Source organism: Lampris incognitus, chromosome 11 (assembly GCF_029633865.1).
Source record: "Lampris incognitus isolate fLamInc1 chromosome 11, fLamInc1.hap2, whole genome shotgun sequence".
NCBI classification, from domain to species: domain Eukaryota; kingdom Metazoa; phylum Chordata; class Actinopteri; order Lampriformes; family Lampridae; genus Lampris; species Lampris incognitus.
Window position 1 is genome coordinate 12876943 of NC_079221.1, and position 10638 is coordinate 12887580.

The following is a 10638-nucleotide window of genomic DNA, read 5'->3' on the forward strand; positions in this document are numbered from 1 at the left end:
CCCTCTCTCTGGAAAGGACTCTGAGTTCCCATTTCTCTCTCCTCCCTCCTTTTTCTCCTTTTTGTCTTTTTTTCTGTTTTTTTTTCCCCTTCTTTGTCAGGTTTGCCCAGATACAGCTCTCCATCCCCAAGGCCCTTTAGACGCTTTCATTGTTCCTCATCTGCCCTCCTTCCCATCTCCTACTCCCTCTCTCTCTAGTTCCCTGTGCTTTTTTGGCACGGTATTGGCATTTGTATAGCCAAAGCATGTAGAAATGCATATGTCTGAGAACAAAACATGAAAACTTAAGTAGTCTCTTTTCTTCTCCCATTCTCTCCCCTTCTCTCTCACTAAGTTTTTTTCTCATCATTTGTTTGCACATGTATACTGGTTTTATAATCTGTTTTTGTTTGATTTGAATAAGTTGTTTGTTGCTCTCTCTCTCTCAAGCTCTCTCTCTCTCTCGCTCTCTCTCAATATCCCTCTCTCTCTCTCTCTCTCAGTATCCCTCTCTCTCTCTCTCAATATCCCTCTCTCTCTCTCGCTCTCTCTCGCTCTCTCTCTCGCTCTCACTTTCTGCTATCACACATGCACACACTCAAACTACTGTAGAGATACACATGTACACATATGCACATAATAAACCTCTCTCTCTCTCTCTTTCTCTAATGCACACATACATGCATGCATGCATGCATGCACGCACGCACGCGCACACACACACACACACATGCCAGCATCAACAACACAGATACAAGCGTAGGTGAGCTGAAAGGCAGCGGAGGTAATATAAGCATCTAGTGTCCGAAAGTCTGCAAAGTAATGGAGGCTGTCAATCACAATACTCCCTGTACATAAACATGGTGTCGGCGAACACCAGAAAACACACTACCAACGCATGCATCACTTTCTCCTGCAGACCACCCCACAAACGCATGCCATCGGCCACTGACTCTGCACATGCCTGCAGCGCGTCCTCTTGGTGAATGCACAGCAACACAAACACATGCTGATGGCGTTGCATCATGAAATTCTTTTGAAGTCCACAGCTCATCCATCATTATATACAGCCATTGGGTCCACTTTGTGCGTGTGCATGTGTGTGTGTGTGTGTGTGTGTGTGTGTTTGGTGTGAGGGAAGCCAGGTCTGATTTAAGACAGCCAAGTCTCCAGTCTGGACAAGGGATATTTGTGTGTAAATGTGTATGTGTGTGTGTGTGTGTGTGTGTGTGTGTGTGTGTGTGTGTGTGTGTGTGTGTGTGTGTGTGTGTGTGTGTGTGTGTGTGTGTGTTCCATGAGTTCCAGCCTCCAGTGTGGTTGATTCTGTCCCACATGGCATCACACGAGATGGGAGGCGGCGGGCGGCCAGCGGAGGTGTGTTGTGGAGTCTGGCCTGGGCCCCTGAGACATTACACACCCTGTGTGTTCGTATCAAATCATTACTAATATCCCTGTTTGCATGTTCTCGTCCAAACGGAATTCTTATATCATTTACATATTTTATCATATTTTTCAAATTTCCTCCACTGTTGGTTTTCTTTTTCGACTTTTTCTTTTTGTCCTTCTTTTCCTCTGCCGTCTGAGAGTATCTGCATTCATCCCCGCTCTGAATCCTGTGCTGGTGTGCTTCACCGCCTTCGAACTGTGCTTTATCAATGACGCTTAAAGGATCAATCGATCATATAAAATCATTAGCCGTTAAACACGCTGAAAACATCTTATTGTTCTGTAAACACTGACACAGAGGTTAGGATCTCATGATACTACAAGAAGACTGGGATAAGGAGCACGGCATGTGTCATCAGCATTCATTCATCCATCCTTCCATCCATCCATCCATCCATCCATCTGTTATCCGAACCACTTATCCTGCTCTCACGGTCGCAGGGATGCTGCAGCCTATCCCAGCAGTCATTGGGCGGCAGGTGGGGGGACACCCTGGACAGGCCGCCAGGCCATCACACAGGGCCGACACTTGCTTGCTTGCTGGTTGTCCATCGTGCCTGATGATGACCATCTTCTTCTATTTGTGGGTCCTTTGAGGACTCAGATAGCAGAAGATACCTGCGCAGAGATGGTTTTTAAAGTGGCATGGGGGGTGCGCTTCTCCCAACGCCACATGACTTGATTGTAGAGGAGATGGTTCCGATGGCAAGGGGGATCCCTAGACGACCGGCACCTCCACACAACTGCAGGGGGCTGCCGGAAATCCAGTTTTTCGGAAACTGCCTCGAAGCGTGCCGCCACAGCTTGCTTTTCTGTTGGGGTAAGCTCCCTTAGCCTTATGTCTTCCAGACTCACCCACAAGGCAGCGGGGCAGTGGTTGATAGGTGCCAGGGCGTGTCCACCAGGGTGGGCCTGCACACCATATCTCTGGGGCCCACTGCTGCTCCGAGATCCCCTGCCAAGTTAGCCTGGGGCCGCAAGACCCCAGTTACCACGTGTGGCCACGGGGAGGCCTGGCAGGAGTCTTGGTGAAGGAGAGGCTATGTACTGGCAAGGGAAGGCTTACACGCTAGGATGCTTCCCTATTCACCACAAAGGCTAGCCAGCGGCAGCAAGCTAAGGGCAGGAAGGACACAAGCGGGGTGGAAGAACACATGCACCTTCCCTCCAACTACACACTGCTGCACTAGACGCATCACAACACCCTGTGTGTATGTACACACACACACACACACACACACACACACACACACACACACACACACACACACACACACACACACACATACACACACACACACACACACACATTCATACCTAGGGACAATTTAGTAATGCTGATTCACCTGACCTACATGTCTTTGGACATATGTGTGTGTGTGCGTGCGTGAATGAATATTCATATGGTTAAATTAATATTCATATATTCGTATATATACATATATGTGTGTACATATATATACATATATGTGTATATATACATATGTGTGTATATGTGTGTACATATTTATACACGTGTGTATGTATGTATATATATATATGAATACATGCAAACATTTTGTATACTTTGTATGTTGTGTATGTTTTTTTCTGTGCATCTTTTTCGTTCCATGTATATTTTTATGTATTTTTAAACCCATTCTCATATAAAGCGTATTGCATCACATTTTATGTCATCATCATCATCATCATCATCATGTCAGGGACCTCCCCCTTGACCTTACCACCATGGGTGACCCTACCCGGAGCATAGCTCCAGATGGCAGTGCTCTCTGGATCTCCGGACCACGCAAGCTGCACCACCATGACAACGTGACAGTCCACGGAGAAGACCTTTTATGTACAAAGTGAGTGACACAAATGAAGTCTGATGGATTGTGGGTAACGTTTGATTGACTGGTTAAGTGGATGTTGTTTGTCACCCTCGTCACCGAGCAGACGTCGTAACTGTTCGAGTACGAGGAGACGTTGATTTGAGTCGGTGGTCTGTTTCATGGGGTCGTTCAGAGAGGAAATGTGGAACCAGACTAAAAGAGACGTGTCAGGACAGAGAGCCCCCCCTCCCCGTTTTATATTCCATCTTTTTGTCCTTATCCACTTCTTGTCCTTATCCTTACACTTATCCACTCCTCCCCCACTGCTCCTGCTGCCTCTCTCCTCTTTTTTCTCTCCATCTTCACAGTCCCCTTTTCTCTGCCCCTCCTGGCTGTGGAGTGGTAACCCAGTTTGGTCCTGTGACCCCCTCATTACCGTTCATCCAGCCAGCTTTACAACACAGCCCGGTTTGCATCAGGATACCAACCTACCTGTAACAGCCAGTCACTGACCTCTGACCCCTGACTTAGTCAGTGGCAGCAGGTGTCACATCCCTAAAGAGATCGGGATCTTTGAGGGTCAGCTCCTCATCCCGGAGCTCGTCTGTTCAAAAACAACATCATCAGTCACAGATGAAACATGTCATCCCTCTCTCCCTCTCTCTCTCTATCTATCTATCTATCTATCTATCTATCTATCTATCTATCTATCTATCTATCTATCTATCTATCTATCTATCTAATCTATCTATCTATCTATCTATCTATCTATCGCTATCTTTATATCTGTCTTTGTGTTCCTCTCTCCTTTTCTCCTCTCTAGCCCCATCTCTCATTCTCTTTCACTTCCTCATCTCTCTCCCTTTCCCACATCCATCCCTCTCTCTCACCTCCTCTCCCTCCACCCACCCATCCATCTTCCTCCCTCTTTTCCTTTTGCTCTTCCTCTCTCTCTCTCCCCCTCTCCCCCCCCCCCCCACTCTCTCTCTCCCTCCCACTCTCTCCCTCACTGAGGGACACAGAGAGGAGAGCGGTGCGGGTCAGACACATTGTGCTTGCTCTGCTTTACTCATCACTGATTGGTCGTTCGTTTCCTTCACTTTATTGCTTTTCAACACATCATCAGGCCCACCTGCCAATGAGCGCCACGCGGCCGGAAAACTCAGTGTGTGTGTGTGTGTGTGTGTGTGTGTGTGTGTGTGTGTGTGTGTGTGTGTGTGTGTGTGTGTGTTGGGTATGGCAGAGGAGGAATACAGTACTCCAACACACTCACACCTTTCACACATTCAGACGCCGGCCCGTGTAAGTCAGCTGCTAGCTGGGACGATCATGTGGGCGGCAGAACAGACGAGTCTCTCCATTCACTGTGGTTCACAGATGAACCGACAAACTATTGCAGGCTCCCTCACAAAAAACAGCATCTTCAGCTTCATTCGGGTAGGACACGCCCGCCTGCAACAACCTAAACGACAGTTGTCACGGTCGCATCAGACAAAGTTTCATCTGGTGTTAAAATATTAAGGCCATAACTTTTCTTTTTTTTTACATATCAATCCCAGTAACCTGCTCCCTGCTGGTTTCAGTAAGGCTCTGGAAATCGATAGCTGCCGTGGCCAAGACCAGAAGGTCCTTCACAGCTCAGTCAAGTTTGCGAGTTGCTTGGACTGGTTTCGATTTTGAGTATGGAAAAAGAAAAGGGAGAAAAAAAACTTTTTTTTCTCTTCTTTTTTTTTTCCACCCGCTTGATCCAAGGGCCATTTCATCGGCTGATGCCATGAGTGGAATGGCTTATTAAGTTCCACTGTTCCATACCAGGTGAGAAGAGCTGGAGAACGTCTCCAGTCATTATTTAACGCTGCAGACGCCAAAGATAAGGCAAACCCATCCTCTTCATCGTGGAGTCACACCTTAATGTACAACCCCCCCCCCCCGCACCACCACCACCACCCGATGCTTACATTCTGTAAACTCATCCCTATATGGGAGCATTTACTGAAAAAGTGATTCCCACTTCTGACCCGGCTCGGTTATTGGAAATTTATTGAGTGGCTGTCAGGTTACGGTGGTGCAGCCGTCTGGTGTCCCCGCCAGATGAACATGTTTAACTCCAGTCTCTCCACCAGGAACCTCTGATGGCCCTGCATACTGCAGCAGGCTGGAAAATATGATGTATGGAATGTTCCCCCAAATATTTACAGTTCCTAAAGGATCAGAGCCACACACGCACGCACACTTTGACCTTGAAGAGTTGTCTCGTCTCATTTAGCCAGTAAGAGTCCATTCCGTCGTTCGAAACCCTACGGAGGCTCCGTCAGTCACACTGGCATCCAGCGGTGAGTCCTGTACTCTCCACAGTAACCGGATACACCGAGTCTGCACCCACATGTTATTGTGGGTTTCATGTATTAATCACCAAAGACGACTTGATGTCTAACACTACCCCAGCATGTGTGCGAGAGTTGCGTAATTGCCCGCGTCAGTTTTTCACCAGCTCACCGCACTCGTGACGACAACCGTGTGTGTCCACGCACATCTGGTCAAATGTTTTCAAGGTGAGGAAGCCGCGCGATTCCGAATCGCTCCATCAGCCTGACTGGAAGTGCTCACACAGGCCTGCGTTGGCGATTCCCTCCTCGTGGGTCACGGCCGCGAGTCACGCAGAAGACGAGTCACGGGAGAGGCGAAGGCCAGTTCTGGTGCACCTTACTCTGCAGAAACACGCGGCGGCGACAACGCCGCCGCTCCTGCTGGCAGGCCGCCGTGGTTGACAGGCCACTCGTGCTGCCAGCTACGTGAAGCAATCAGGGAATCTTTACGGGAAGTGTGTGTCTGTGTGTGTGTGTGTGTGTGTGTGTGTGTGTGGGGTGGGGGGTGGGGTGGGGGGCAGAGTTATGGAGGCTGATATAGAGATTCAGACAGAGAAGAGGGAGAGAGAAAAAGAGCAGAGAAGACAAATGTGACTCTCAAGAAAAACTGAGGACAAAAACCAAAAGCTCAATGTGTTTCTCATTTTGTGTGTGTACGTGCATTAGTGTGTGTGTGTGTGTGTGGGTTGGGGTGCTGGTGGTATGTTGGTGCGTGTGTGCTCTGTCTGCGCCTATGTCTGTTTGCACACGTGTGTACTTCTGTGTGTGTGTGTGTGTGTGTGTGTGTGTGTGTGTGTGTGTGTGTGTGTGTGTGTGTGTGTGTGTGTGTGTGTGTGTGCTTGTGAGCTGAGCTGTCAGAGAAAATCCTGCACGCTGATGATAAATAACCGCATTACATGAGAAGATCAGGGCGCTGACTTAGGGCCGACAGCAGAGGAGATACAAGACAAATCCAGTGACCGTAAATTAAGGCTCTGGCTCGAACGTGTCAACACACCAACACACAGATGGAGCCATTGTCCCACTTTTTATGTTCCCGCTACATTCCTCCTGCACCGCTGGGCCGACCCCAAGAGGAACCATTTGGACAGAGATCTGCAGCGTTGTGGACGATATCAGGACAGAGTGGAAAAAAATGTAAAGGACACAAAATAAACACTGGTGACAATGTCTATGCATAAGAGAAAAGGTAAGTATTGCAGGTGGATAGAATCAGAATCAGTTGTCTTTATTTGGCCATGTACGTTACACATACGTGGAATTTGACTCCAGTTTAGTGGCTCACAATGTACTTACATAGAATAACAACACAACAATCTTGAGGAATATATACAAGGAATGACTATGCACAGGTGAAACAGGAAGGCAATGTGCAAAAATGCTAGAATAAATATGTTAGCAGGGTACTTTATATACATGAGTTAGGTGGACATGACAGAATATGCATGTATATATACAATATACAGTATCTACAGCACGCTTAGCTTTTTATGATAATGTTAAGTGTTCATGCGAGTGGCAGCCTGCAGAAAGAAACTGTTTTTACATATGATTGTTTTAGCGTAGAGTGCTCTGTAGCGCCTACAAGAGGTGAGGAGTTGGAATAGGTTGTGACCAGGGTGTGATGGGTCTGCAGTGATGTTGCCTGCCTGTTACCTGACTCTGGAGATGTATAAGTCCTGAATAGACGGCATATTGGCACCAAACCAGACAGTGATGGATGTGCAGACAGGCTGGATTATTGCAGAGTAGAACTGAATCAGCGGTTCCTGAGGCAGGTTGAACTTCCTGAGCTGACCGAGAAAGCACATCCTCTGCTGGGCCTTTTTGATGATTGTGCCTGTGTTGGACGGTCACCTTAGGTCCTGGGAGATCGTGGAACCCAGAAATCTGAGGGTTTCCACAGCAGACACGGTGCCGTTGAGTATGGTGAGGGGGGGGGGGCGGTGTTGGGGGGCTCCTCCTCAAGTCTACTGTCATCACCACAGTTTTGAGCGTGTTCAGCTCCAGGTTGTTATGGCTGCACCAGAGGGCCAGCTATTCAACCTCCCGTCTATATGCAGACTCTTCACCATCCCGGATGAGGCTGATGATGGTTGTGTCATCCACAAACTTAAGGAATTTAATAGATGGGTCTCCTGAGATGTAATCGTTTGTGTAGACGGAGAAGAAGAGCTGAGAGGAGAGCACACATGCCTGGGGGACGCCAGCGCTGATTGTGATTTTCTCCAGCCTCAGCTGCTGTCTCCTGTCTACCAGGATGTTTGTGATACACTGACAGGTGGGGGCTAGTACAGTGAGCGGAGTGATTTTAGAGCGGAGGATGTCTGGAACGATGGTGTTGAACGTTGATCTGAAGTCCACAAACAGGACCTTTGCATATGTCCCCGGGGAGTCAAAGCGCTGAAAGATAGATACGTAGATGGATAGATGGTTGGATAGATAGGTAGCCTGTACATCAAAATACACTTTTAAGGGGGCATCCGGGTAGCATAGTGGTCTACTCCATTGCCTACCAACACGGGGATCCCCGGTTTGAATCCCAATGTTACCTCCGGCTTGGTAGGGTGTACCTACAGACACAACTGGCTGTGTCTGCGGGTGGGAAGCCGGATGTGGGTAGGTGTCCTGGTCGCTGCACTAGTGTCTCCTCTGGTCAGTCGGGGTGCCTGTTCGGGGGGGAGGGCGAACTGGGGGGAATACCATGACCCTCTCATGCACTACGTCCCCCTGGTGAAACTCCTCACTGTCAGCTGAAAAGAAGCAGCTGGCGACTCCACATGTATCAGAGGAGGCATGTGGTAGTCTGCAGCCCTCCCCGGATCAGCAGAGGGGGTGGGAGCAGCGACCGGGACAGCTCAGAAGTGTGGGGTGATAGGCCAAGTACAATTGGGGAGAAAATCCACACACAAAAAAAACATAATAATAAAAATACCTGAACATACACATAAATACATACAGTTTATACATACTATACTGTATATCACCATACAGTTACTACAACATACCATGTACATGTGACATTAAATGGGACATGGGCTCTAGGGCTGGACAATAGTTCAATATTTTCATTTATCATCTTTCTATGGCGTTGTATTGGGACTGAATTTGCATTCGGCATCCAAGTTTCATCCCAATACAATGCCACAGAAAGACGATGGGGTCTGAGAGGTCCAAGTGTGTGTGTGATACAGTAAAGTCCGTAAAAACCAAATGTGAGTTTGCTCGGCGAAGTGAATTATTAACCATTCAACCGCCGTATATTACAGTATGAACCCGTATTCTGCGTGAGTCCAGCAGATCATTAAGTCTTACAGCAGCGACCAAATACCAAACACAGACCAGTCAACCTGAGAAAATGGACCTTCCTGACAATCACTAAAACAGCACTGCTTTATGTAACTTCCATTTGTGAGTCAAATCACATAGCAGATCCACATCATGCTGAAGTCGTTTTCGGGCCTGACCCCGCCACACTGAAAAACATTCAGCTCGGTCTGCACCGGCACCCATGGCCAGCTTCTGACTTGGTTTTAGAGATGAACCTTGTTTCCCACATATATTTTTACTGTGGAACGCGCGCTGGCTACGAGACGACAGCTGTACTGTACCTGAGTCACGCATAATGAGTCCATGCACTTTACAGTAAGTACAACAAACGAGGAGCCTTCAGATGGTAAAACAAACTGTTTTGTTGGGCGAGTTCATCTAAACCTGCTTTGTGTTCGTCCACAGCACATTTTATCAAACATATCTCTATATATATCCATATATCAAGCATATCTCCATACACATCCATATATCAAACATATCTCCATATACATATCCATATAGCAAACATAACTTCATATGTGTGCCACGTTTATTGCCGTTCAAAATTTTATAAATGATTTTATCTCCAGGAAAACATCATGAGATGATGATTGCCTGGAAGTCAGTACAGCAGGCTACATTTGGATGACAAAACCAAAAAATGGCAATAAAAAAAAGCCCGTTGACCCCTGAAACGCTGGTGATGACAAAACAAGGTCTGTTTGATAATGTTTTTCTCAGTTGATGATCTAATTCCCTCGCGATAACCCAGTTCGGAGCCATCTTGAACTACTCTGAACGCCGTCGCTCTACAGTAGGAAAAGTTGAAGGTGGATTGACAGCAAGTAGAAAGATGGAGAGATCATCTCTGATTGAAATGCTTTTTTTTCCTGGCTCGGTGATAGAGCTCGTCCTACTAAAGCCCTCTTTGGTCACCGCTCCCGCTTTGTGATTAAGACAAATAAATCATCAGCCTCCGGGCTCAGACGGGCTCTGGAAGACCAACGCCGAGCCAGAGCGACAGGAGAAATTTGGATGGAGGTATTTTCATAAAGAGCAGTAGGTGAAATTAAAAAGGAGGCCAGTCGACCGGAGTGTGGAACATAATCAGCCTCTCCAAATCCCGTCATCACATTACTTTACACCATCGACGCGATGCTGCCCACAAATCCAAAGTCTGACACTTCCTGGAATCGTGTTGTCAACGTTCCATTCTTCTCTCCAACTGGAACTGTATTTATGCGCGCCAGACCTCATTTGACCTTTGACCTTTGTTTGAGACTCATACTGCTTTCAACAGGTGTCAGTCTGCAATGCCGTCTGTTTGTCAGACAGTGGCAGAGGTCAGAGGTTAACAGAGGAGCCCACTAATCCATCAGAGAACACATCTTATTCTCGAGGATATGTCCATCTCAGCTGGCCGTCAGGGTACTGATTGATGTCAGATATCAGAGAGAGACAGAGAGAGACAGAGAGAGAGAGGGGAGGGAGCGAGGGAGGGAGCGAGAGACAGAGAGAGGGAGAGAGAGGGAGGGAGAGAAAGAGAAAGAGAAAGGGGGGAGAGAGAGAGCAACAGCGAGAGAGAGAGAGAGAGAGAGAGAGAGAGAGAGAGAGAGAGAGAGAGAGAGAGAGAGAGAGAGAGAGGGAGAGGGAGAGAGGGAGAGAGGGAGGCAGGGAGGGAGGGAGGGCGCGAGAGAGAGACAGAGACAGACAGAGAGAGA